The 23930-nt window shown below is 41.5% G+C and overlaps 1 long non-coding RNA gene and 1 pseudogene across 1 annotated transcript; one reads left to right on the forward strand and one right to left on the reverse strand.

Moving 5' to 3' along the window:
* Positions 1-8106: 8106 nt before the first annotated feature.
* On the reverse strand, positions 8107-12961 carry LOC128811207 (myosin regulatory light chain 2, smooth muscle minor isoform-like; annotated as a pseudogene).
* A 3685-nt stretch (positions 12962-16646) lies between these two features.
* On the forward strand, positions 16647-23867 carry LOC128809486 (uncharacterized). The gene is made up of 3 exons (XR_008437740.1): positions 16647-17440; positions 21466-21522; positions 23604-23867. It is a non-coding gene; the product is annotated as an uncharacterized LOC128809486 (long non-coding RNA).
* Positions 23868-23930: the final 63 nt, after the last annotated feature.

Here is a 23930-nt window from a genome sequence, read left to right on the forward strand (position 1 = left end):
CAAAACCCCCGCACGCTGAAGGTGGAGCGTCGTTCCGTGCTCCTGGAGCCGGTGCCGGCGGCCGCGGCCTCCCCGGGTTCACACGGTGATGCCACATCGGGGAGGTGAACGAAGCCTCCTCATCCCCGGGGACGTCCTGCCCGGATCAGCAGGTGTGAGGTGTTATCCTTACCTTCGGTCTTCCTCGTGTTTCGCTCGAGGGACCAGAAGAATTCCAGATTGCATCTTAAAGTCTTCTAAGTGGGTGCTCCCGCAGGAGCGAGGTTTAATGCCTCTCGCAGCCATAGATTGTAAGGCCACTTGGAGGATTTATTTTTGCATATATTTTCTTAATGAAAAAGGATGACACGTATTTTTCCATTCATCATTTAATGTAGCATCTCAAATAAATTGAGCTACAAAGTGTTTTTAGTGTAGGGGGATGGTGTCTGAAATTGCTTCAGAAGCAGTTAGCTTTTAGCCCACTTGTACATTTTTAAAATTTTCCAAAGGGAATGCTTATTCCCATATTGCTTGCTGAAGTCCCACATAAATAGCTCGGGCTTCAAGAAAACTGTTGCTTAGTGCACAAAAAGGTCCTGAAGTAGTCAAATGGGAAAGCTGCACTGCCAGATCATCATTCTTTGAATCCCCCTCCTACCTGCTGTCGGCTTTTTTGGTGTATGCTCTGTGGCTTGGAGAACAAGAACTCTTAAGGGGGAAAGGCATTGGCCATGCATTGGAGTAAGTTGCCTGAGGAGGGTGGTGGAGACACCATCTCTGGAAGTGTTCAAGAAGTGTCTGGATGTGGCCCTTGGGGATCATGGTGGTGCTGGGTTGATGGTTGGACTAGATGATCTTAAAGGTCTCTTCCAACCTTAATCATTCTGTGAAAGGAAAAAATAGACATACAGGCTTTTTCTGAAATTGTCAATTATATTTATAAATGTAAATGAACTACATTTAGCCACTGGAACTACTGAAATTAACATGTAATCTAATATGTAATCTAGAAATTGCAGTCTCAAATTTGAAGGGAGACATTTTAATTGCCAAGAGGCCCAACTTTCTTTCCCTGTTCTCCTCTCAAATCAGAAGTTATTTCATGAGGGCTGAGAATTTGGCCTAATTAGCTTATAATACTTCCCCAATTAATTTTAATATCAGTCTTCTAAAGTTTGCCTCAAAATGCAGTAGAAACTAAGACTAAACTTTGCTAAATTGGAGGTCTATTAATGGAAAAAGTTTTGAGTAAAAAATTCTCTGCTTACTAGACATGGCACATAGTTTCAAGATAATTGCCTGCAAAGTATGAGTGGGCAGAAAAGCAGTAGAAATATTAAAATGTTAAAAGAGTTAATAAAATACTTCATGATAATATTGAAGAACTGAACTGTGTGTTGAAATTTAATTATCAAAAGTTACCTGATCTCTTAATTTAAACTTCTTTCATCAGTTACTTTAAATTGAACCACTACTGCAAACATGCCGCTCTATCTTGTACTGTTTTTCATACTATTAAAAGGGTGTTACATGATGCCTGTCACTGTGTATGCTGTTCTCAGTGTTTAACGTCTGCAGATGTGGGGATAAGTGCACGAATATTATTTGCCCAGTATGAGATCAGTTCTTAATGACAAAATTGCATGTCAGTGTGTGTCTCTTAAAGCTTTTGTCTTCAATTTGTTACATCATGGCATTTTAGAAATTGTTCAATTTTACTTGATTACATCACTCATCATAGCAATAAAGAAATTTAAAGGGAAAAGAAAATATTTGTTTTGCCTTTTATAATATTTGGAGGATATTTTTTTAACTCGTTGACATAAATGTTGAAAAGGGAAAAAAGGTCTTTTTTTGTGAGTGTGGTGCTTCCTGAGAGCTGTGCATCAGACTTTCAGAACAGAAATGATCCTTTCTGAAAAAATGGTTTAAAAAAATTGGTGAGCTCTTAACTCTAATTTTTCTTCTTTCTACTTCTTTCCTTCATTACTCCCTTCTTCTTTCTAATTTATGTCAGTCTTGTTTAAGAAAAAAACATTTTAAGCAAAATTAGTTAATTGTTCCTATCCTTTCTGTCTAAAATACTCTGATTTGGTGCCATTGAAATGCTTATTTTCTTTGAATTGTCAAAAAGCTTCAAAATTATCTGTTTCATACTTAGGTTTTAAGGCTACTACAGTGAGCAATTTACAGTAAACCTTTTCCCTCCTTTCATTTAATTCTTTCTATTAACAGTTGAACTCAGAGGTATTTTCCAACTTTTAACAATTCTCTGATTCTGTTTCCCCACCTTTGCTGAGTTACAGTGACAGTGCAAATATTTGTCATTAACTTGGTTGCTTAATGAAGCAGAATCAGTTTTTGTCTTATGATGCTTCTTTATTAATCTAATGAATGTTTCAGGAATGGCTGCAACTGGCTTACTGTAAAAGACTGCCTAGACCAATGCACCCCAGCTGCAAAGATATGTGGATAATGGATGTGGAAGGCAGGGAGCAAAGTCTTGGCAAATAAATCTTGAGACTGGGGACAGGGAAACCCAGCAGTTGCTTTTTCCATTTCTAGGTTGGAGCACCATCGGGATGGATCTACTGATTTCTTGGATGCCCTCAAGAAACAATACCTACTGTGAGGTCTTCCCTACCAGGTCACTGGAGAGTTTTATGGTTTTGGATTTTTTTACCCAAAACTTGGAATCATACTTTTTTGGGGTGAAAAAAATTAGCTTTCTCTATACTTGTGGGTTTTTTTGAGGAGAGAGAGCATATGGGATGTTTTTAGCCTGTTCTTTAGGGGAGGGCAGCAGCAGTGGCCACATGCAGGTACTTAGGGAAGAATAAGAATCAAGGTAGCCTATGATATCTTCCCAGAATGCTCTCCCAATTTCTACTATTTTTAATTCATGAGGTATAAGCTATCCTGAGCCAGATATGATATTTAGTAACCCACAATGAGCTTCTTTCATTAACTTGCCTAATATGTAATCCTTGACTTGATATAAATTTAGCATCCACAATATGCTTTGGTGGTGTTTTTGGAAGGCTTTGCAAGGTTGCTATTTGTTGCATGAAAAACTGCACCTTACTGACCTTGACTGTACCTATCACAATGTTTATTCCATGCTCTAGACTTTGTATTGGAAGAACTACTAAGGCTGAATTGTGTGTCCACTTCTTTTGTGTTACTTTTGCTTCTAGAAAGCTCGTGTGTTGTTCTTGTCTCAGCTGTAGCAGAGAGTCCCACTTAGGTAGTTTTTCTTTACAGAAATCATTCCATACCCTTGGTCATCATAGAAGTAAGACTGAGGATGTGCATAAGAAACAAAAGGGTCTGAAAAGAGAGACTAGAAGAAAAAGCAGATATGTGATTTCCACATTAAGAATTGAAATTGTTTGAAAGTTGAGAGGAAGGTTTTTCAGTTAGGAGATTTTTTCCTGAGCATATTATCACTGTTCAACACATGTTAATTATGGAGATTAATACAGCAGAGTCAAAATTAAACATATCCATCTAAGTTTTCGGTCTAAACTATCATTTAACAAAAGCATTTTGTCTGTCAGTTTCTTCACCTGATATTTTGGCTCATCCCTCAGCCTTTCCATCCCTTCATCCCTGATGCCAGCTGGCATCTGTTGCTTCTGTCTAGCTATACTAAGTGCAGTACAGTATCAGAGTGACAGTCACTTTTTTTGAGGTGCTGAAAGCATCACAAAGTTTTCTGGAATTTCTCCAAAAATAACTCCAGTGCTGTGATCCAAGGGGAAAACATTTGAGGAGTCATGAGTTAAAGAAGGGATTCTGAAATGTGTCTTCACTTAAGTCTCTTGGAGGGCCTCAGACTGCAGGTTATTCCCTGTTTTCATTCAATGACCTCATGAATAAATATGGTTACTGCTTTCCCAGTTGGGCCCTGCCATGGTAGATGCTGAAGCATGAAAAATAAAGGCTCTCAGAGAATGTAGTGGAGCCTACAGAAGAAACACATATTCATTCTCCATACTGAAAAATAAAAATAGCACAGTTTTGACTTCCTAGTAACTTCCAGTGTACATGGCTGAGGAAGAGGCAACAACATGAGTTCTCTAGAGCACTGTATGACAATGATATATCAGCTCAAAGGATAAAGCAGAGATATTTAATGGAATGTAAATAAAATGCAGTCAGTCTATGAAATGTTGTAAACAGGAGAAAACAAACTTCTATATATAATTATAATATATATAATATATAAATGTAATATATTATATATTTTTCAATATATTTATTTAAAACTGCATCTCAGTGATTATATGAATGGGCACTGACATGTATTTGACAGAGTATTGAGGGACTTTACTCAGCAGACATAGTACTCCTTGCATTCCCAGATCCCAAGTCCTTTATACCTAAAGAACACAAGTTAAAAACCCCAACTAAACGTTGAAAACTACATCTTTGGCTGTTGGGATGTTCTCTATGATCAAAGTCACTGTTCTGCCTCTTGTGCTGTATGTCCATCCCTTCTTTTTTATCCTAGCTGGTAAGTTGCAACAATTCTAGCCAAGTCTTCTTGCACGAGTTTTAATCAGGAGTGTTGCCAGACACTGTGATTCTGTCAAGTGGAGAACTGAAATGTAAAAATCAGTATTGGTAGGTATTCTTAGAAAGGAGAGCTGAAGGCTCCCAGTCTTTAAAACAAATGTAATTAATTCTGCTAAACCTAAGGATGTGCATGTGTGTTCTCTCCTTGTGTGTTAGAGTTTGTATCTGTCTGACAATGCGTATGTACAAATACAGAAGAAAATGAAATGTGCTCAATGCTTGGCCATAGGTCTAAAATAGTCTTTTAAAACATACTCAGAAAACAAGAAGCAGCATATTTAGTGAGGTGCTTCACATGAGAAATAAGCTGTTATCAGTTTTCTTATCAGGTGATGCCTGTGCAAGTTTCGTTGGCTGGTGGAGCAATTTCAAAATCAACATATTTCTTACAGGGTGGGAATATCTTGCCACTACCTTTTGTGTTAGAGATGGTTAGCTCACAACTGAGGAAGAACTCAAAAGAGGGAAAAACCCCAGTGCCTGTTAGATACAAGGCTAAGTCAAGGTTCAAGTAACTCATGTCTGATGTCAGCTGTATTTTAGCACATACAAAGACAAGTCTTACAGGCCTCAATTTACACCCACTCACTTGAATATGCTTGGCACAAGCTGGGAATTATTGTGAAATACTGTCTTTTAACTCTCAAGGATTATTCATAGTTAAAAAACAAACGAAAGCCTATTTCAATATTTATTAAGGTTGTATTGAGTGATACCCTAAAATAGTCAAAGTGAGGATTAAAAATTAAATAAACCTTGCAAAACGAAGCAATTTACAAGAACAGCAAAATTACTAATACAGGTGCCTAAACGAGCAGATAGTGGCAGCAGCAAAGTCAGTCTCGACCTGCCTAATAGTAGTACCTGCCTGTAGTATTTGTTACTGACTTTCAAGTTTTATCAAAGTGCAATGCTGCTTTACTGAGGGACTGAATCACAGCTGCATGTCAGAAGAGTCTGCATGCAGCAAACAGTTGGGATTTTCCAGGAGGCCAGTTTGATTTCCCACTCTCCTGTTAAGTGGGTTCTGCTGAGAAATGTGTAAACATCTTCCCTCAGATTTATTACATTGATACGAACTGCCTGACCCCTGAAGTCCTGTGATGCAGGGCCTATTACGTATGGCCTCTAGGGAATATCACACTTCTGTGTGCTTCCACCTTTTTTTTTTTTTTTTTTTTTTTTTAAGATGGGAGTTTTCTATCTAGTATATCAAAAGTTTGGGAAAACAGTGATCTCTGTGGAGTTGCTGCTCAGAGCACAGAAAAAAACAAAACAAAACAAAACAAAACAAAAACTGTGTGGAGGGTTTCCCCCCACCCCCCAGTATTACTTTTCAGTATTTCATGGTAACTTAATTTTAAGCTGCATTTACTGGGTTCTTTTCCCCTTTGTATTGTTCCTAGTTTTTGCAATACTGTTTCTGAGTTACTGTAATCCTAAATAATTTTTCCAAAGGAGAAAGTTATCTAAAAATGACAGTAGGGTTTTGAAAAATTAAGTAAGAAGCCAAAATAGGAGCATGGGTGCATAAGCAATACCAAGGGAGGATTAACTGCTGATATCTAAAATGTTCCTGACTGTACTTTGTTACTCAACTGTTATTTGGATTTACATTGTTGGAATATCTTTGCTTCTGTTGTTTGAAATTCCCCAGGAACATCCCAAATAGTAGGTTAGTAACACTCCAGACTAGAAAAGGCCATGAGAAATATGTGATGACTAGATTTCAGGTATTTTCCAGCTTTTGGATTGAATGTAGGTGTCAGGACACAAAGGCATGCTGTCACTGCTGCCTTGTGCCAGGATGGGGCCGCTGTGCCACATTCATTCCTCCAGATACCACAGGGATCCTAGAAACAAGCGATCCAAAGATAGCCCATAGGTCAGTGGTGAAACAGATCCTTGCTCTGGAGTGTAGGGACACCACCTCTGTGACATCCCCTAGCTGCTGAGCTAGTGTAACAAGCTGCCTTCATGTTGTGAAATGCCTCAGTCATCTGATCACAGTGCCATAAGGATGGGTTTATTTGCTTAAATGAAAAGCAAAAACAAGTGTAAAATGTTGTGCATTACCTTTATCTCCAGCAACAGAATAGGGATGAAAAGGTAGCAGGTAAACATTCCCTGGCAGCACTCAACACAAACATGGTTCTCTTTGGAGGTTTCTCGTGCAGCCTCGGTAGTTCTTTGGCTTCATTTTGACCTCTGCGTTTGTAGCCTTAGAACAGGGTAAGTGGGTCATGTAAAATAAATCACTGCTTTTCAGTAGTGCTTCACGGGCCATTATAGATCACTGTAGATATAAGACTATTCAATGTGTGCATGAGCCTATGAGAATAGTTTTTCATCATAAGCTTAATCTGGTGTGGAGCTTGGAGCCTGTTATATATGAACCCCAAGGGAGAAAAGATTAGGTTCCAAGATTTCGGCTGCAAAATGCTAAGGCTAAGTCATCAGAATTTTAAGCTGTTTCAGTGACCAAAGTTATTTTTATTTTTGGAAGTGAATTATTGATGACACATCCCCACAGCCCTCAGCACGCAACCTCAGCTGTCACATTCCTCCCTGCCTAGCTACAAAACACATCTGATGCTCTTATATGGTCTCTTGGCTGGGGCTGTTGGTCTTGTAGCCTCTCAGCAGCTAAGGGGTTTGTGCCCACTTGCAGGTTAACTGGTCTCCCACAATACAAAAAAACAGAAACTGGAACTTGGAAGGTTGTCATTATGCTCACACACCCTTGGATATTCTTTCTTAGTAACACATCTTCCTGCGTAGGTATCTTTACTTCTGCACAGTTCTGTCTCACCCTCTACTCAGAGGGAGCATCCAAGGAACAAAACAGCTACATCCCACATTTCAGCTGGCTGTTCAGAAAGCAAGAGCAGCAGTACAGAATATTTTTCAAGTGGACAATTTTCTCTCAAGGAGGATACCAGGCTCTCTTTTATGTAGCTCATATTTATGATTTTAAAATCGCTACTTCCAGCAAGAAAAATCCAGCTGGCACACCTGCTGTTTTCTCAGTGTAACATACCAGCACCTAACATTTACAGAAAGAACAGGATCAGGAAAAGAAGGGTTTAGGGATCCAGGGTTCCTAACAAAAGTAAACTGCTCTCTGAATCTTAATGCCATTTAGACACTCAAAGGGAAAAAATAATAAATATCGTACATCTGTGCATCAAGCAGACACGTATGCACACAGTAGCAAATTGCCAAGGTGACAAGATCAGTCTAAAAAAGTGACAGCATAACTTGTTCTCCAGCCTAACGTTACATAGCAACATTTCAACATGACAGCTTCCTAAATGCCCACTCTCTTGTCTTTGTCACAAGGGCACTGCTGGTGAAACTTCCATGCATACTTGTAAACTACTTCCTAGAACCTTGCAGGTGTCACATGGAGACGAGCACCAAGGTAGTTAAAAAGCAAACTTTCAAAAAAGGGAGCAGCTATGGCAACCTAAAGTAGTGTAACATAATGTGGGTAGGAGACAAACTGAGGCTAGTAGATAAAACACAAAACTGGGAAAAGAATGGTTGAAAACTCAATTTTAATTAAGCCCATAAGTGCAAAAAACCACCCTAGAATAAAAAATAAAAAAATAGTCCAAGTATGCCAACTGAATATACTTTGTCAAGTTATTTACAAATATGAAGCCAGAATATCTCCCAGAGTTGCCATATGGGAACACAAGCAATATTAAGTAACCAAGCCTTCATGTTATCACGCACGAAATGAGATAAATCCACCTTACAGGATAAGCTGTCAGAGCCTTTACAATCCTTTGTGCTGAATTCCTACTACTTGGGGTCATAAGTCGTGTGATATAGCTGAGGGCAAGCTTTCTGGATAAGTGGTCATTGTTTTAATTGATAAATACACAGGCAAAATAAATTCTCCTCCTGCTTTCTAATTTGTAGTAGCCAAGAGAATGAGGCACACGGAAAAGCATGGTCATACTAAGAACTAACAGAACAATCCTCCTCTTTTCTTTGTATTTGAGACAACATCAGCACAACCAGCTCTGAGTGACTGACTGCTTGGTTAAAAGCCATCTTACCAACATAACTAAGGAATATGTGTGGAATATATGATATTTTAAAAAGTCAGAGCAACTTCAGCACCTATAGGGTTTTACCAAGATAATTCTCAGAATGACTTGGCTCAAATTCTCACATGCAGATGAATTGGCTGTAGAAAAATAAAGCTTTGTGTAAGTTTTCTGGCCATATATTGCTGTTAATTAGTGCCAGCACAGACTCCTTTGCACAAGCTTCCTTCAGCAGAAGGGAAAAAATATGCCTAATACCCCCTTACTTAGCAAAGAATAATGCACACTTTGACATGAAAGTACTGCTAGAAAACCCATCAATATTAAAAGGAAGCAAAAGCTGGGCATAGTATCTGCTTAATAATCAGATATTCTCTGCTGGCCGTGAGGCAATTGTAACAGTCTTCCCTAACCATTTATCTGATTAACTACTTACACAGTAGTCAGATCCCACTTCAGAAACCTGAAAGACTTCTGCAGCTGAATTTTTAAAGATGCCAGAAGATGCTGCTAGGAGCATTTCACAACCCTGTGACACTGATAATACTGTGAAAATGAGTTTTCTAGCTTGACTTGCAACTGCAAGAAAAATACAATGAACACACCTGCATTTGTAAATGTGTAATAGAAATGTCATTCTTCACAAAAGATTTTGAGGTATTTTATCTATATAGCAATCTTTATTTCAAAATGGCATTTATTACAAAAATGTAAAAATCCAGCTAAACCAGAAACATTGAGATTATTTTCCTGGACTATCAACTCCAGGGAATGTTTTTCCTGTAGCCTTTCCCTCAAAATATTTTCCCTGCTTCCAGTCTTGATTACAGGTGCAAATGTGCCTAAATGGCCTGGAGTAGATAAATATATTGAAAAAGACAAAAGCTTTGGAGCTAAATGCATGCAACAAGTTCTATTAGGAAGAAACCCTTAAAAATAGACATAAATGTAGAGATAATGTGCAGGTAGGTAATCCAGGGACTTGCTCAGTCATCCTTGTCTTTTGCTCCATGTTTCAGGATGCGCGTGAATTCGATGTAGTTGAAATTGCCCTTTTTGTCGATGGGGGCCTCTCTGTACAGCTCATCCACTTCTTCATCCGTGAACCTGTCTCCCATCGTGGTCAGCAGCTCCCGCAGGTAATCTTCTTGGATGAACCCTGGACACAGTGAAGGAGGACAGAAGACGAGTTTTTACATTTATCTGCTAATACATGGGTGATAATTTCTTTCTTTGAGTTCTTTCCCACAGTTAAAGATACCTACAAGTCTTTGTCTGCCTAATGAAAACAATGCCATTAAACCCTATTACTAAAATTGCCATATAATTACAAGGATTCAATCAAATCAGGCATCTTAGTTTGAAAGGTCCCACTACTCCAAATAAAGACAATTATATGCTTTGCCTGTGGTGTACCAAAGAATATAAAAATGTATCAGTATTCATACTGGACATTCTTCCCAACAGCAGGACTACATTCCCAATAGTATTAAGAACTTTATAACTCAGTATTTTAAAAATCACAAAGGAGATCAGTTAACCTTGAGCATTCCTATTGAAAAACCACCAAAAAGAAGTCATGGAACTTGGCTATTAACATTCAACAAGTGCATGAAACACAGGAAAGTTTACAAAATTTCAAATTGATCTTAAATCACTGGTAAAACTCAGATTTACCAGACTGGTTGCAAACAATAAACATGGTTTATTAAACAAGTAGGCTTGTCTAACTGTGATTGCTTTTATCATCACTCCTGTGAGTCACACAAGAATTATCTTGCATTCATTTTCTTCTCCTTTTAGTGCACCTTAAGAGAGGGAAGGTAGATACAAGTTGCTGACAGAAAGTTCTTCATAAAAGCACAACAGCTTTGAAAACAGTGATTCCCCTCATAAAAGCAGCTCCAAAGGTTAATTGGTTCCCAATCAACATCTTTTATACTTTCTCCTTTTTTGAACAACAGAACAAACTGCCAGAAATTTGAAATTTCTACAGAGACTGAAAAGGCAAATTTAGCACATGATGATAACAGTCATGATTTTCAGTTTGCAGAAATTAAAATTTTCAGAGTTAAAAAACTGATCACTGCTTCTATGAACACAAGTATTTGCTGTTACAGAAATAAGCAGAAGTAATACATGTACACTGTTGTTTCACCCACATACCTGTTGCTTCTTCATCAAAGCAAGCAAAAGCATTCCTGATGACATCCTCTGGGTCGGTGCCATTTAACTTCTCACCAAACATGGTGAGGAACATGGTGAAGTTGATGGGGCCTGGAGCCTCATTCATCATGGCATCCAGGTATTCATCCGTTGGATTCTTTCCTACAAATAAAGGGATTCATACTTGCTTCAGCTTTCAAACTGAAAAAGTAATTTCAGTAGTGTTAATACAAACTGAGACACCTCTCATATTCCAAATTCAGAATTTTGATTTTTGCAGCACTAATCTGCCTGGCAAGCATGAACAGAAAAAAGGGACATTACCAAGGGAGGCGAGCATGTCATGCAAGTCCTCTTTGTCAATGAAGCCATCCCTGTTCTGGTCGATCATGTTGAAGGCCTCCTTGAATTCCTGGATCTGCGACTGATCGAACATCGCAAATACATTGGAAGTGGCGCGCTGAGGGCGCTTCTTGGTGGTCTTCGTCTTTGCCCTTTTGCTAGACATGGTGGTTGCTGGTTCTGAGACAGAAATATATCCAAGATTTAGCCTTATTAAATGACATTGCAAGTCCTTGGGGTAGAAGGACAACAGTTTTCATATTATTCATGTATTTGGCATATACCCCAAAGTACACATTTATTTCAGTATTTCCTGCTCCATTTTCTTTCAGACTTCACTTGTGAAAGCATAAAGCCTTTGAGGATTGAAGGACCAGCACTGTAGGCCAATAGGAGGCTACATCAAAAAACCCAAGTCAAATTATAGCTCTTGAAACTCACACAGTGCTTGTATTGCTGATTCAATACTCCACCTGCATCTTCCAAAAATTAAGTCAACTACATATTCAGGAATTTGGGAGGCACTGTTGACATAGAAGGATATGTGCTGCTAAACTAGCAAAGTGGTTAAATAGATCAGATAGTATGCTAAACTAACATTTTGGAGGGGGAAAAATGTATTTTTGGCTCTGAGAGAGAGAGCACCAACTTGATTCAAAAGCTCTGTAGTGCTATTCCCTTACACAGTGGAACTACTACACAACACATGCAAATGCCAGCACACTCTTTTTAAAATGAATTAAGGTATAAGGTATAATAGCTACAAAAATGTGAAGACTGTTTATTTTAAGCTACCAACCCTTAGAAACATTTATATGTTTTTATAAATTTTCACATATCACTGGTATACTAATGTCATTGTTTCCCTTGAAGCTGTCAAATGAAGAAATAAACATGGCAGATTATTATATATTATAACACTAATACATTCAGGGTAGAAGTGAGGCTTTTAAGTTAACTGCATCTCTTTATCTGGGAAGATACATGTAGTGTTCCAACTAAATGTATGACAGCACAAACTGGAAAAGCTGAGTCATTCACTGAAAGGCGAACACAAAGTCCTTAAGATTGCTTTTAGATCAGAAGTTAGACCCTTTTTAATGTTGTTTCCAGAAGTCTCATAACCTCTGCCTGCATTAGTTAAAACTAAAGTGCAATCCATACTGCTAAAATCCTTCATAATGCTCAAAGTGTTATGCAAACCAGATTCCTTCCATCCTCGACCTGAATTTTACAGAAAGCACCTGTAGCAACTGTCTCTTGAAAGAAGAAAAATTTAAGCTTCACCTGTAATTGCAAGAATATCGATATTCTGAAATTTACACTAAGTATTAATTTTGTAACTTAGAAACAAATTATCTGGTCAGAAAAGCAATGCTAATTGGAGTCATAGCACAGTTCTAACTGTTTCTCGAATAGTTTTATCAAAGATATATTTTCTGTTACACTCCTGAGAAGCAAGACTGAAGTCACTAACTGGGATTCATCCTTAAAAAAAAAGGGAGTAAAATGAAGCAAAGTAACTCCCTTATACAATCAACTCAATATGCAGGCAAAAAGCAGTTATTTCTGGGGTTTTTTTTTAACTAAAAGGAAAGACATTTTACCTTGCTTTGTATTAGATACCTGACAGGGTGCACCAAGCATCTGGATCATAAAAGGAAATTCCATGGTTATGTCCTTCTCAGTCTGTCCACACAGACAGCTACTGATGTCCCCTGCCAATTCCACACTTTTAAATCCTACGTGCATCTACAACGTTCTTCTGACGTACAAAACAAACCATTATGTCCCGAAGTAAAAATAGCCCATGAAATGCAACTGCGCATCGCCCAACAACGCAGACGTTCTCTCCACTGCACTCACTAACCACGAGCTACCCGAGATGTCTGGCCTCCACAACACTGCAACAAATAAACGTGAACTCTTGACTTTGAGATACTTATGTAGACAGCTGACAACAAAGGTAGTTTGCTTTTAAGCTGCAGCCAAGGGTTGTACATAACTTTGGTGGTTTTCTCACCGCTGTAAAAACCCTCAGGCAAGTTCTCATTTAACTCTGGGTTATTGATTAGAAGTTCCACTACTCAAAATAGAGCCAAACACTATCTTTTAATTACTCTTCTCTGAAATAATGCAGTTTTCAGGATATGGCTCATTCAAAGTAAACAAAAAAAGTTTACTCTGCATGTGCTGATGCCAACCAAATTGATTTTTGCCTTTTTACTTTTATATGTCTCCATATTCTTTACATATCTATTTGCAGCTCTGTAGCCTATTGTATTCATAGCTAGCATTTTACCTATTCTATTAGAAAGACAAAACACATTCCCCAGCAGCTCTAAGGCCTGGAGGTCCAATGTTAGATTCTTTGGGAGCCCAGGTCAAAATGGCTTCCCCAGTTTTTCATAAACAAAGTTTAGTTCCTATCTAAAGGGGGGGTTTCAAAAAAGGGGAGAACCAGGGGGGAATTATCTCATCACCTCTGTCTCTAATTGGGGATTCTTGTCAGTTATGCTAATTTGCTGAACATATAAAATTGTATCCACTTGTTACAGTATGCATTTTCAGCGCTTTTTCATCCAGCATGCTGTGCACCATAAGGATCCTTATAATGGTAATCCCTTTTTATCACCTGTGTCTGGCTTGTAATTCTAGGATCAGTGAAAAGGCATAAGTGCTGCAAAGGCAGTGCTCCCAGCAAGCCACTGCCTGCAATTCTCTCACCTACAATTCAGTCCTAAGCAAGAGAATGTAACAAAAGCAGACTGTCAGCACATTCCTTTTAATTCTGTTGAGAAGACTGACCTATCAGAGTATATTTTATTAGAAAAAAAACAAAAAAAAGTGGCAATGCTTGCATTACTATTTTCTAAGTTCCTCTGAACCAGGCTTGGGAACTCCTCCAGTCCAAAAGAGCTGTCAGCCTAGCTAGAGAGAAACATCAGATCTCACAGGACTGCAGTGCCCTTCAGCACAGGCACGCTGCAGCTATGCGTGAAACACTGGACTCAGCTCCGGGAACGTCTGTTAGAAAAGAGGGTGGATCATTTCGGACCATGTTCAGAAAACCAAAGGCATCAATGCAGTTAGCCAAAGAGATAAATTTATGATTTAAAAGTTCCAGAAGTGTTTGCACTTTGTATTATCCAACAAAAAGATCCACACCTAAGCCAACACTTTTGTAATTGAAATAGGCTTAGCATAGGCTGCAAATAGAATTTGCAACCTATACTAACTATTATAATAACTATTTACTATCTATTAGTATATAAAAAGCAGGAATACTTCACATTAGATAGTGCAAGTCATGACATGCAGGTTTGGTCCCTTTTGTTTAATGCTATGCTGCACTAAATGGTTGGGGCCCTGTTTTGGAAGCTGTCCAAGAAACTTCAAGCGCAAGACCTTACCTATGAAACACATCATAAGGTATTTCTGAGAGCGTAACCTTTCTTTAGGAAGATTTTCAGACATTAAAAAAACAATAAATAGGTAGTAGCAGCACTGTGCTGCTTTGTGCTGCGTGTATGGCCATTTGTTCAGCCGCAGTAGATATCAAACCACAGAAGCACAGAGAGTCATCTTGTGGTCCCTTCCTCTGGGAAAGTGATAAACCCTTGGAGAAAAAAATACCCCGAGCAACTAAGAATTTTGAGCCATGCAGTAAGCTGTGAAAATTTACAGCCCACTAACAGTGGTGCAAGCTAGACCTGCTCAGAGGCAGTGACCAAAAGTTATGTTTTAGAAAACACTCCCATGTTTCAAAATTGTGAATATTGTCATAATTGCAAAATTTGTCACTGAAAAAAACCAAACTACCACACAATAAATCCCCAAACCCATAGCCAAGAAAGTCTCTATATAAACTAAGATAGAACATCAAAGTCAAAAGTCAACCTCAAACCTAAATCCCAAGTTCTGTCCATTTACTCAATTCTACCATCACATACAGTCGCACACCCATCACAATCTGGGGGGCAACAGGAAGAGCTAAGAGCAAGGTGCTCTCCAGCAAATCTGTGTCAAGACTCAGTAAGAGCAGATTACACTTTATGAAAGCAAACTAGCAAAAACCAAACCCTATGCTGTCCCACCCAGTCTTAAAAGCCAATTTAACACGCTACTCACCAGTAAGTTTCCCAAAACTCTTGTACAGGAGTCACACTTGCCTCAAAATCCAGCGCCAGTGAGTCAATGCAGCCTGTCTGCAAAAGAGAAAACAAGGCTCAGAGGTAACCTTATCACTCTCTATAACCACCTGGAAGTAGGGTGTAGGCAAATGGGGATTGGCCTCTTCTCCCAGTCAATAAGTGACAGGATGAGAGGACAGTCTGAAACTGTGCCAGGTTTAGGTCGGATATTAGGAAGAGTTTCTTCACAGAAAAGGTGATTAGACATTGAAATGGGTGGTGGGAGGTGGTGGAGTCACCATCCCTGCAGGTGTTCAAGTGAAAGCCGGACGTGGCACTCAGCGCCATGGTCCAGTTCCCATGGTGGTCGGTCACAGGTTGGACTCGATGATTTCGGAGGTATTTTCTAACCTGACTGTTTCTGAGAGCCGGGGAACCACTGCACGCAGTCCCCTGTGCCACTCTGGTCATTCCAAAACGTGAGCAGGAAGGGACAGACCCAGGCCCACTACCTCACCCTCTTCCGACCGCAGCAGCTCCCAGCCCTGCCCCTCCCATGCTCTGACAAAGCCGAGGAAACACCCGCAGAGGCTCGAGGTGGCCGGGAGGCAGCCGAGCCTTTCCGACAGGGAGACAAACACCTTTTAACACCAGTTCCCCGAAATGATGCACAGGGCGCTCGTCCCCGCGGCGTCGCGCCCTGCCCAGCTCACAGAGCGGGGTCGCAGCGCCCGGAGCCGGGGTCTCTCAGCTCCAGCCCGCAGGGCGGATCCCCGTCAAAAGCAGCAGCACCGAGCCGAGGCCCGAGGGGAGCTGCGGGGGGCGATGCCGCAAGCGACCCTGGCTCCGCAAGAGAACCCCGGGCCGGCACCGCCCCAGCCCTCACTCCGCCGGCCCCAGACCCCGCGGGCAGCGGGCGGAGCCCCCCGACTCACCTGGCGGCGGGAGACGGCACCGGCGGGGAGCGGCTGCCGCGGCACTTCCGGAGAGCGGAGCGGCCACCGCCCCGCCGGGCAGGAAGGAAGCTGTGGGCGAGACCATCCGCGCAGGAGGGGGAGGTGGCGGCTTGGCTCATCGCTTCGGCGGCCGGGCGCCACAAGCCGTGTCGGGGAGAGGACCCGCAGGTGCCCGCGTGTTTCGCGTGTTTTTCCTGGAGCCTCTGCCTTCCTTGAAGGAGAAAGACAGAGCCACGGGCTCAGCCCCTCCACCCTGTGTGTGTGTCCTCCCCCGGCGACGCGTTGGTGCAGCGCGGTGAGGTCGCCACATTCCAAGGGCGGAGGGAGTCGCGCGCCTGCCCTTGTAAGGCAACGGCGGGAGTTTCCTGCTCGCGCCGGTGGGCGGAGCCTTGCTCGCTCGCCCCGCCCCTGCCCCGCCCCCCGCTCCGGCTCGGGGCTGGCCGGGGCCGCGCGGGGTGAGGGGGGAGCCGGGGCCGCGGGGCCACAGGATGGGTCAGGCCGGGAGCGACCACAGGGACCGCCATCTGATGCAGCCTCTCCGCTCAAGCCCGTGGCACAGGATTGCATCCAGACGGTTCTTGAACATCTTCAGTGAGGGAGATGCCACCCTCTGGGCTGCCTTGTTTGAGTGTGTGGTCACCCGCACAGTAAAGTTCTTCCTCATGTTCAGGTGGCACTTCCTGTACATCTTACCCCTTGGCACCACCGAGAAGGGCCTGGCTCCATCCTCTTGACCCTCCCTTCAAATACTTAGATTTAAAAGGTCCCTTCTCAGTCATCTCTCATCGAGGCTAAACAGGCCCAACTCTCTCAGCCTTTCCTCACAGGAGAGGTGCTCTAGTCCCTTGATTGACTTTGCAGCTCTAAACAGCCCAATACATGGTATGGCACTGTCCTGCATGCTCAGGTGGTGCTGCTGTGTCTGGAAGAGTGACAGAAGACTACAGAATATCCTGACTTGGAAGGGACCTACAGGGATCGTAAAAGTCCTGCTCCTGGCCCTGCACAGGACACACCAAAGTTCACACCTTGTGCCTGGGAGCATTGTCCCAACACTTCTTGAACTCTGTCAGGCTTGATGCTGTGACTACTTCCCTGGGGAGACTGTTCCAGTTCCCAATCATCCTCTGGAGGCAGAACCTTTTCCTAGTAAATAATACTGGTTTTAAGCCAAGATGAAGAAGAATATGGGATGAACAGAAGCATCATCCAAAAAACAGTGAGTAACCAGAGGTCAGAGATACAAACAGCATCATATAGAAAATAGATATCACAACCACTGTCTACGTGGCCTAATTTATAACTTTGCATCTGGTTCTACTTACTTAATTTTTACAGAGTTTGCAACTGTATGTGAAGTCACATAGTCTGTGAAAGCAGTAAGAGATTATCCATATTTCTGACTTTTTTGAGAGAACTGGACTTAACTGAGTGTTAACGGAGGTGTGGTGCCCCCATGGGCTCCCCTGGCAGAGAGCACAGCTCTGGGGGAGCATCATCTCTGCTCAGCACCTGCAGAGTCAAAACAAGCCTCTTGCAGTTTTCCCTGTCCCTGCTACTGGCAGTAATTTTTACCTATAGGAAATTGTGGTGGTTGCTGTCACATCTCCCACCTTTCCCTGGGCACTGGCAGGATGCTGCAGGCTGCACACTTGGGGTGAGCCTGATGTGTCGTAACAGGCAGCTCCTGACCCTGAAGACATGAGCTTCTGCTGCAGAGTAGCTCCAGCATGGAAGCTGAGACAGGCTTTCCTCTCATGATCCAGAAAGGGGTCATTCCTCACGCTGCATACAAAAAACATCTTTGTTTCTTATGTTTCTAGAGTCCACTGCTTCCACAGCTGGAGTCAGTGGCGAAACTGATGTGTAATTTATCCAAATTAGCCTTGATATGAGCAGAAATCAGAATATTTGTCTATTTAAAGGTATTTTTATCCAACAATTAAATAAATAATACAGTGTCAGTGATTTTCTGTTTTCCTTCAAAAATTGGTACAGTACTAAATCAATGTTCATTTTTTTGACCTATACTAAAATAATATTTTAGCTTATGTGAAATTGGAAAAATGGAAATAACAAGCAAAGCCTAAAATGTCAGTAAGGAATGTGTAGGAAGACCTGTTAGAATAATCCTTCATACTTGGGATCGGTGTATGGAGAGTCCTGGATATGAGCAGCTGTTGGGTTTAATATTTAACATAATGAGTAATACTTAATATATTGACTAACCACAGAGGACTTTGGCCTACACTCTGAATCACCATAGTTGATAAACCTTTTACAATTCTTTTTCTGAATAATTTCTTAGTGGGGAAAGATGAGCAAGCTTTTATTTTGAGAAGTAGGGAGAAACGGACTCAGTAGATTTCAGGAATCTTTAAGAAATACAGCAGTAATATTGGCTCATAAAGAGCAGTCCTGTTTCCAGAAAAAGATAATTAACCAGTTGCAAAAAATGACATTGTTTATTTGTAGCATTCTCCTCACTAAATCTCTTTCTACTGTATAAAAGTGCCATGAGTTCACTTTACAGATGGTGAAACTGGAACACAAGTGAGCTAGACTACCATAAATGCTAAAGATGAGGTTTGGGAATGTAAAGGGATTGTCAGTAAGTTAGGTGGTTTTGGAGTCTACTTCCAGCAGTATTTGGAAGTTTGCACTATGACCTTCCAATATTTGCAAACCTAAGTAATTTTAGACTCTGCCTTAAAGTGACTTACCTGCTGCTTCCTCAGAAGTCCCTAAAGAAAGAAGTATTGCAAGGCTGCTTTTAAGCTCAGTCTTGACTATACCTAGACTTAGGCTAATCCTTCTGGGTCGGTGACTCCTTTTTTTGTGTGCATAGTTTCACTGCAATAAATAAAGTATTAATGGAGCTACCAGGCTCCTCTCTTGCCTGGCAGGCATTCTGCCCAGCTCTGTGGTGGCATATCTGGGGAAGGATCAGCCATCCTGGGCTCTCCTGGCCTCTGGCATCTCTTCATTTTGCATCTTCCATGTCTTTTCATACTCTGTCATTATAAGGCTCTCCACTGCTGTGTTCTATACACAGCTTGGGAACTTCTCAGTCTCAACACCTTACTCTTTGCATGTAGATTGTTATTTCCCACATACATCAAATACAATTTCCCTCTATGGAAATGATAATAAAGTAATTCAGGCTGTCATGGGTAGCCTGTTATGGAATGATAATAAAGTAATTATTATGGAGATGATAATAAAGTCATTCAAGCTGTCAGGGGTAGCCTAAAGAGAATTAGATCAATTTATCAAGAAAAGTCTGCAGCTGCCAAAATCCTGGCCATGTGGATGTAAAGAGCCATGATGTCACACCTCTTCATCAGTGTGTCTCCTCTGTGAGGATGCATTTTACTGGGAGAAGGATCCTTTAGAGAACTGCATACTTTAATTAAGTTCATGTGTCATACAAATCCCCAGACAACTCAGTGGGACCTAAGGCACTCAAAGAATACAAGCAAAGCACCATACTCAAATTAATTATTTACCTACTCTAACCATAAGTAATATTTAGCAATTTGTCTAATGCTTTTCAAATCATCAAAAATAATTTGTTTTTCCAAGAAGTGAAATGATTACCAGAGTAATTAAACCGTGCAATTCCAGCTTATTCTGGCATGTGGAAAGTGGGTACCACATCATGGTCTTGGTGGTGCCGTTCTTAAGGCATTCCTGGGGTGGCAATTTGTCCCTGTGCTTCACTGACACGACTATGCGCCTGTAAAGAAGAGGTGCTGTTACTTGCACCCGCACCGGAGCCTGGCAGCCGCCTGCTTACAGGTTCTGAGGAGACTGAGGATGATTCACTCACCTCGATTTCGGATTCCCAGCTTGATCTGGACACGCTTGTGTCGCTGCACAGCGCTCGGAGCCGGGAGCCGGGAGCCGGGAGCCGGGAGCCGGGCCCGTACCGGCTGTCACCAGCAAGGGGAGCTCCGCATTTAGGTAGACCCGAGAGACAGCCCGGCTCCGCTGCCGCCACGGACAGGAGAGGGGGGACGCTGTGAAGTGACATCAAATCGGTGTGGAAATAAGTCCTGCTGTAGGCTGCGGAAGGAAAGGGAAAGACCCGATAAGTGCCGCGAGCTCTGGCGTGACGCTTGGGACACTTCTGAGTTCCGCAAATCATAGAATTACTGAATGATAGGATCATTTGGGTTGGAAGGCACCTTGAAAGTTAATCATCTAGTTCCAACCCTCTTGCCATGGGTAGGGACACCTCCTGCTAGATCAGCTTGCTCAAACCCCTGTACAGCCTGGCCTTGAACACTTGCAGGGATGGGGCATCCACAAATTCTCTGGGCAATCTGTTCCAGTGCCTCACCACCCCCACAGGAAAGAATTTATTCCTAATATCTTCCTATTATCTGCCCTCTTTCAGTTTGAAGCCATCTCCCCTTGTCCTATCGCCACATGCTCATGCCAGAAGTTCCTCTCCAGCTCTCTCTTCCCCCTCTAGGAGCTGGAAGGCTGTTATAAGTTGCCCCCAGAGTCTTCTCTAGGCTGAACAGTTCCAACTCTCTCAGGCTGTCTTCAAAGGAGAGGTGCTCCAGTCCTCAGATCATTTTCTGGGGACCTCTGGATCTGCCCCAGCGTCTTCCCCTTGCCTTTCCTGTGCTGAGGGCCATAGAGCATTGCCAGTTGCAAGCATCTGCCTGCCTCTACCAAGGCAAATTGCTTGGTATTTTACAAAGTGAGGCCCTGCCTTGTTATAGCTGCCCCTCTTTGCTCAGCTTCACTGCTGTTAATTGCTTTTTCCCAGTCATTGGAAACTTTAGAGAAGTGTCCTCAAGCTCTGGTTGCTTCAGAAGCTTTCCTGTGAGCTGGGTGTATGAGCTGTGAAAACTTTATGAAACCTGACGTTGCAGTTTTACATGTACCAAAACCAGAGAGACTTCACATGTAAAACTGCAATGTCAGGTTTCATAAAGTTTTAACAGCTGATACACCCAGCTCACAGGAAAGCTTCTGAAGCAACCAGAGCTTGAGGACACTTCTCTAAAGTTTCCAATGACTGGGAAAAATCAATTAACAGCAGTGAGGCTGAGCAGCAGTATGTTCATTTTATGGAAAGCTCAAATATTATTTTTCTAAGATGGAAAGTATTTTGTTCCAATCACAGTTACAAATGCAATAAAAGATACAGCATCACAGTGATCAACAGCACCTATGGCAAATATATTTTCCATTTGTATAACAAAATTGTTCTCTCCGTGTTTGCAGCAGAGAAACAGTCTGTGTGAGTGTGATGAGCCAGAGCTGACCTACCACTTGACCAAGGTTTGAAAATCTTCCTCTGTATCTAGGCTCAACTTAGAAGGAATTTTTGAATAAATATGAATTAAATAATATATACAAGTGTTTGGAAAGTATATGAAAACAAATATTCTAAAATAGGTCAAGAGCTGGAAAAGAAAAGCAGATTTGGAATGAGTTTCCTTCAAACCTGGAACGCAATAGAGAGCTCGTAGTTTATGACCCCTTTTTTGTGAGAATTGATGAAATGAGCTCATGACAGCACTGGAAAAACAAACAACTTGCAGTGGAAAAATGAGTTAATTAACACAATAAATTAAACTGAGCTTCACAAAGCTCTGATAAACCTTCCTTCTCTAGTCATGCTTCCTGGTTCAAGTATGCCTGCATATCCCACAGGAACATGTTAATTTTGATGTTAATGTTTAGAATGTATTTGCTCCTTTGTGTAGCAGAGGAAATGTAACTAGGATTCCAAAATATCAATGAAAAGTGTAAATGCTTTTAAAATCAAATATTTTGAAATTTTCCTATCTGCATGCCTCTCCCATTATATGAACATTATATGGTCTGTATGCACCCAGTACTCCCTTGACTCCCCTTTGCCAGCTATGGAAGGATATATGATTTTATTCTGTTGATGAGCTGGGAATACATCTCAAAACCCCTTGTTTAGAAAGACTTTGTGCTTTTTAAAATGAAATCTCACTTTTAAAAGAAAAGTATTAAGACTCTGGACATTTTACACATTAAAGCAGCCTTGAGACCAGAAACCAGACAGTAATGTGAAATGGCATGTGTAACTTGACTCAGCTTCTTAATCTGGGGATAAGGGAGAGCAAAATAATTTTTCAAATGCTCCACCCAAAACTATAATTTGACCTACAGCTTTGTGATAATAGTGAAAAGTAGCTGATTGCAAATGATAGGGGAAATTGAAAAAAAAAAAAGTGGTTTTCAGTCCCTCTAGATATTCCCATTTTAAAGGTAGGCTTCTTGTGTCTCATATTGCAGAATAGCTGCCGACAGACCATGCTCCCCTGTGGCTGCACCCCAGAAAGGCTTCCTTGGGCTATCTGACAGATGTAATAAAATCATTTTTCTCCATTTTCCTCCCCTTGTAACAATTTCAAGGAAGGAGAAGGACAAGCTCCCACTTTTCTGACAGGGAGTTCTGTAAGCCCTTGTCCAGCCAGCCATCCTCCCATCAGATCCTGCTTGTCCAGTTCTCCCTGCTTTCTCAGGAGCTGCTGTAGGGGGGAACAGGGGACCCTAGCTTCCTTGCTGCAGGTTTGGTTTCCCATGCTCTTGCACCCTCCTGGAAGGTTACCCCCTTGCTAGGACAGAAAGCCCATGAACAGGGCCAGACGCTGCTCACTTGAGCTTTTCCAGCAACCAGGCTCCTTCCTCTCTTTGTGAGCAACCCAACAGCAAAAGAAAACCCTAACTGCTCCATCAGGAATTTCTGGAGATTATCAGCAGCTGTTTTTAAGCCTCTAGCAGTCATTATGCAGCTGCACTTGGACGTGAGTCCCTGCTGGCATGAGCAGAAGGAAGGGACAGATCCCCTCTTATTTACCCTGCCAGCTACTGTAAGAGCCTCTGGAGAACTCTAATAGAACAGTAGGAATTTACAGATGAGTAAGCAGGAAATCAGCCCTTCTTCAGGAAACCAGTAATACTTTTTTCAGGATTGTACTCAAACACACTCCCAGATGCTGGCTGACAATTCAGCTGTCTGCCCACCATGGATGTCAGAGCAGATGTCACACCCTTCCCCTCCAAAACCTGAAACACAGGACTTTGTCATTCATAGGAAATATCAAGTACTGTGGTACACTTAATAAGGTAACATTTTTTTTATACAAGCAAAATGAGAGAAATCAGATCTCAGCTGAAAAAATTTCCATAGTGTATTTTCTTTTAATTACACTTTAGACTTACAGAAGTAATGACAAATACACGTATTAAAGAGTTTCAAGGTGTCTCCGGCTGGTTTGATGAAAATTGTTTCTCCATCATATGCAAAAAAGTACAATAAAACACTAGTAAAATATTTTAAAATTTTGTGTTTCTGGACCCAATTTTTTGCCATTTCCCCCCAGTGTAGGAATCACAAGGATTTTTCACAAAATTCCATTGGAATCTAGAGCTTTCAAGAAATTCAGCCTCTGCAAGCTAAATATCCTAAAACTTTAATTCATAAAATGACAGAATGTGAAAATATGCTTCAACTATTCAGTTTGATCTCTCCCAGGTAACTACTTCAATTTTCTTTGGGCTTTGGCCAGAGGAAAAGTGATGTTTAAATAAATGGGTTTTTTGCAACAGAAGTGTGGCTAGATTTCAAAGAACTGCCAGGAGGTGATAAATGGACATCAGATGGGCTCCAATTTGGACCATCTCATAGAAAATAAGACCCATCTAGTAAA

This window comes from Vidua macroura, chromosome 1 (assembly GCF_024509145.1).
Source record: "Vidua macroura isolate BioBank_ID:100142 chromosome 1, ASM2450914v1, whole genome shotgun sequence".
Classification (NCBI taxonomy): domain Eukaryota; kingdom Metazoa; phylum Chordata; class Aves; order Passeriformes; family Viduidae; genus Vidua; species Vidua macroura.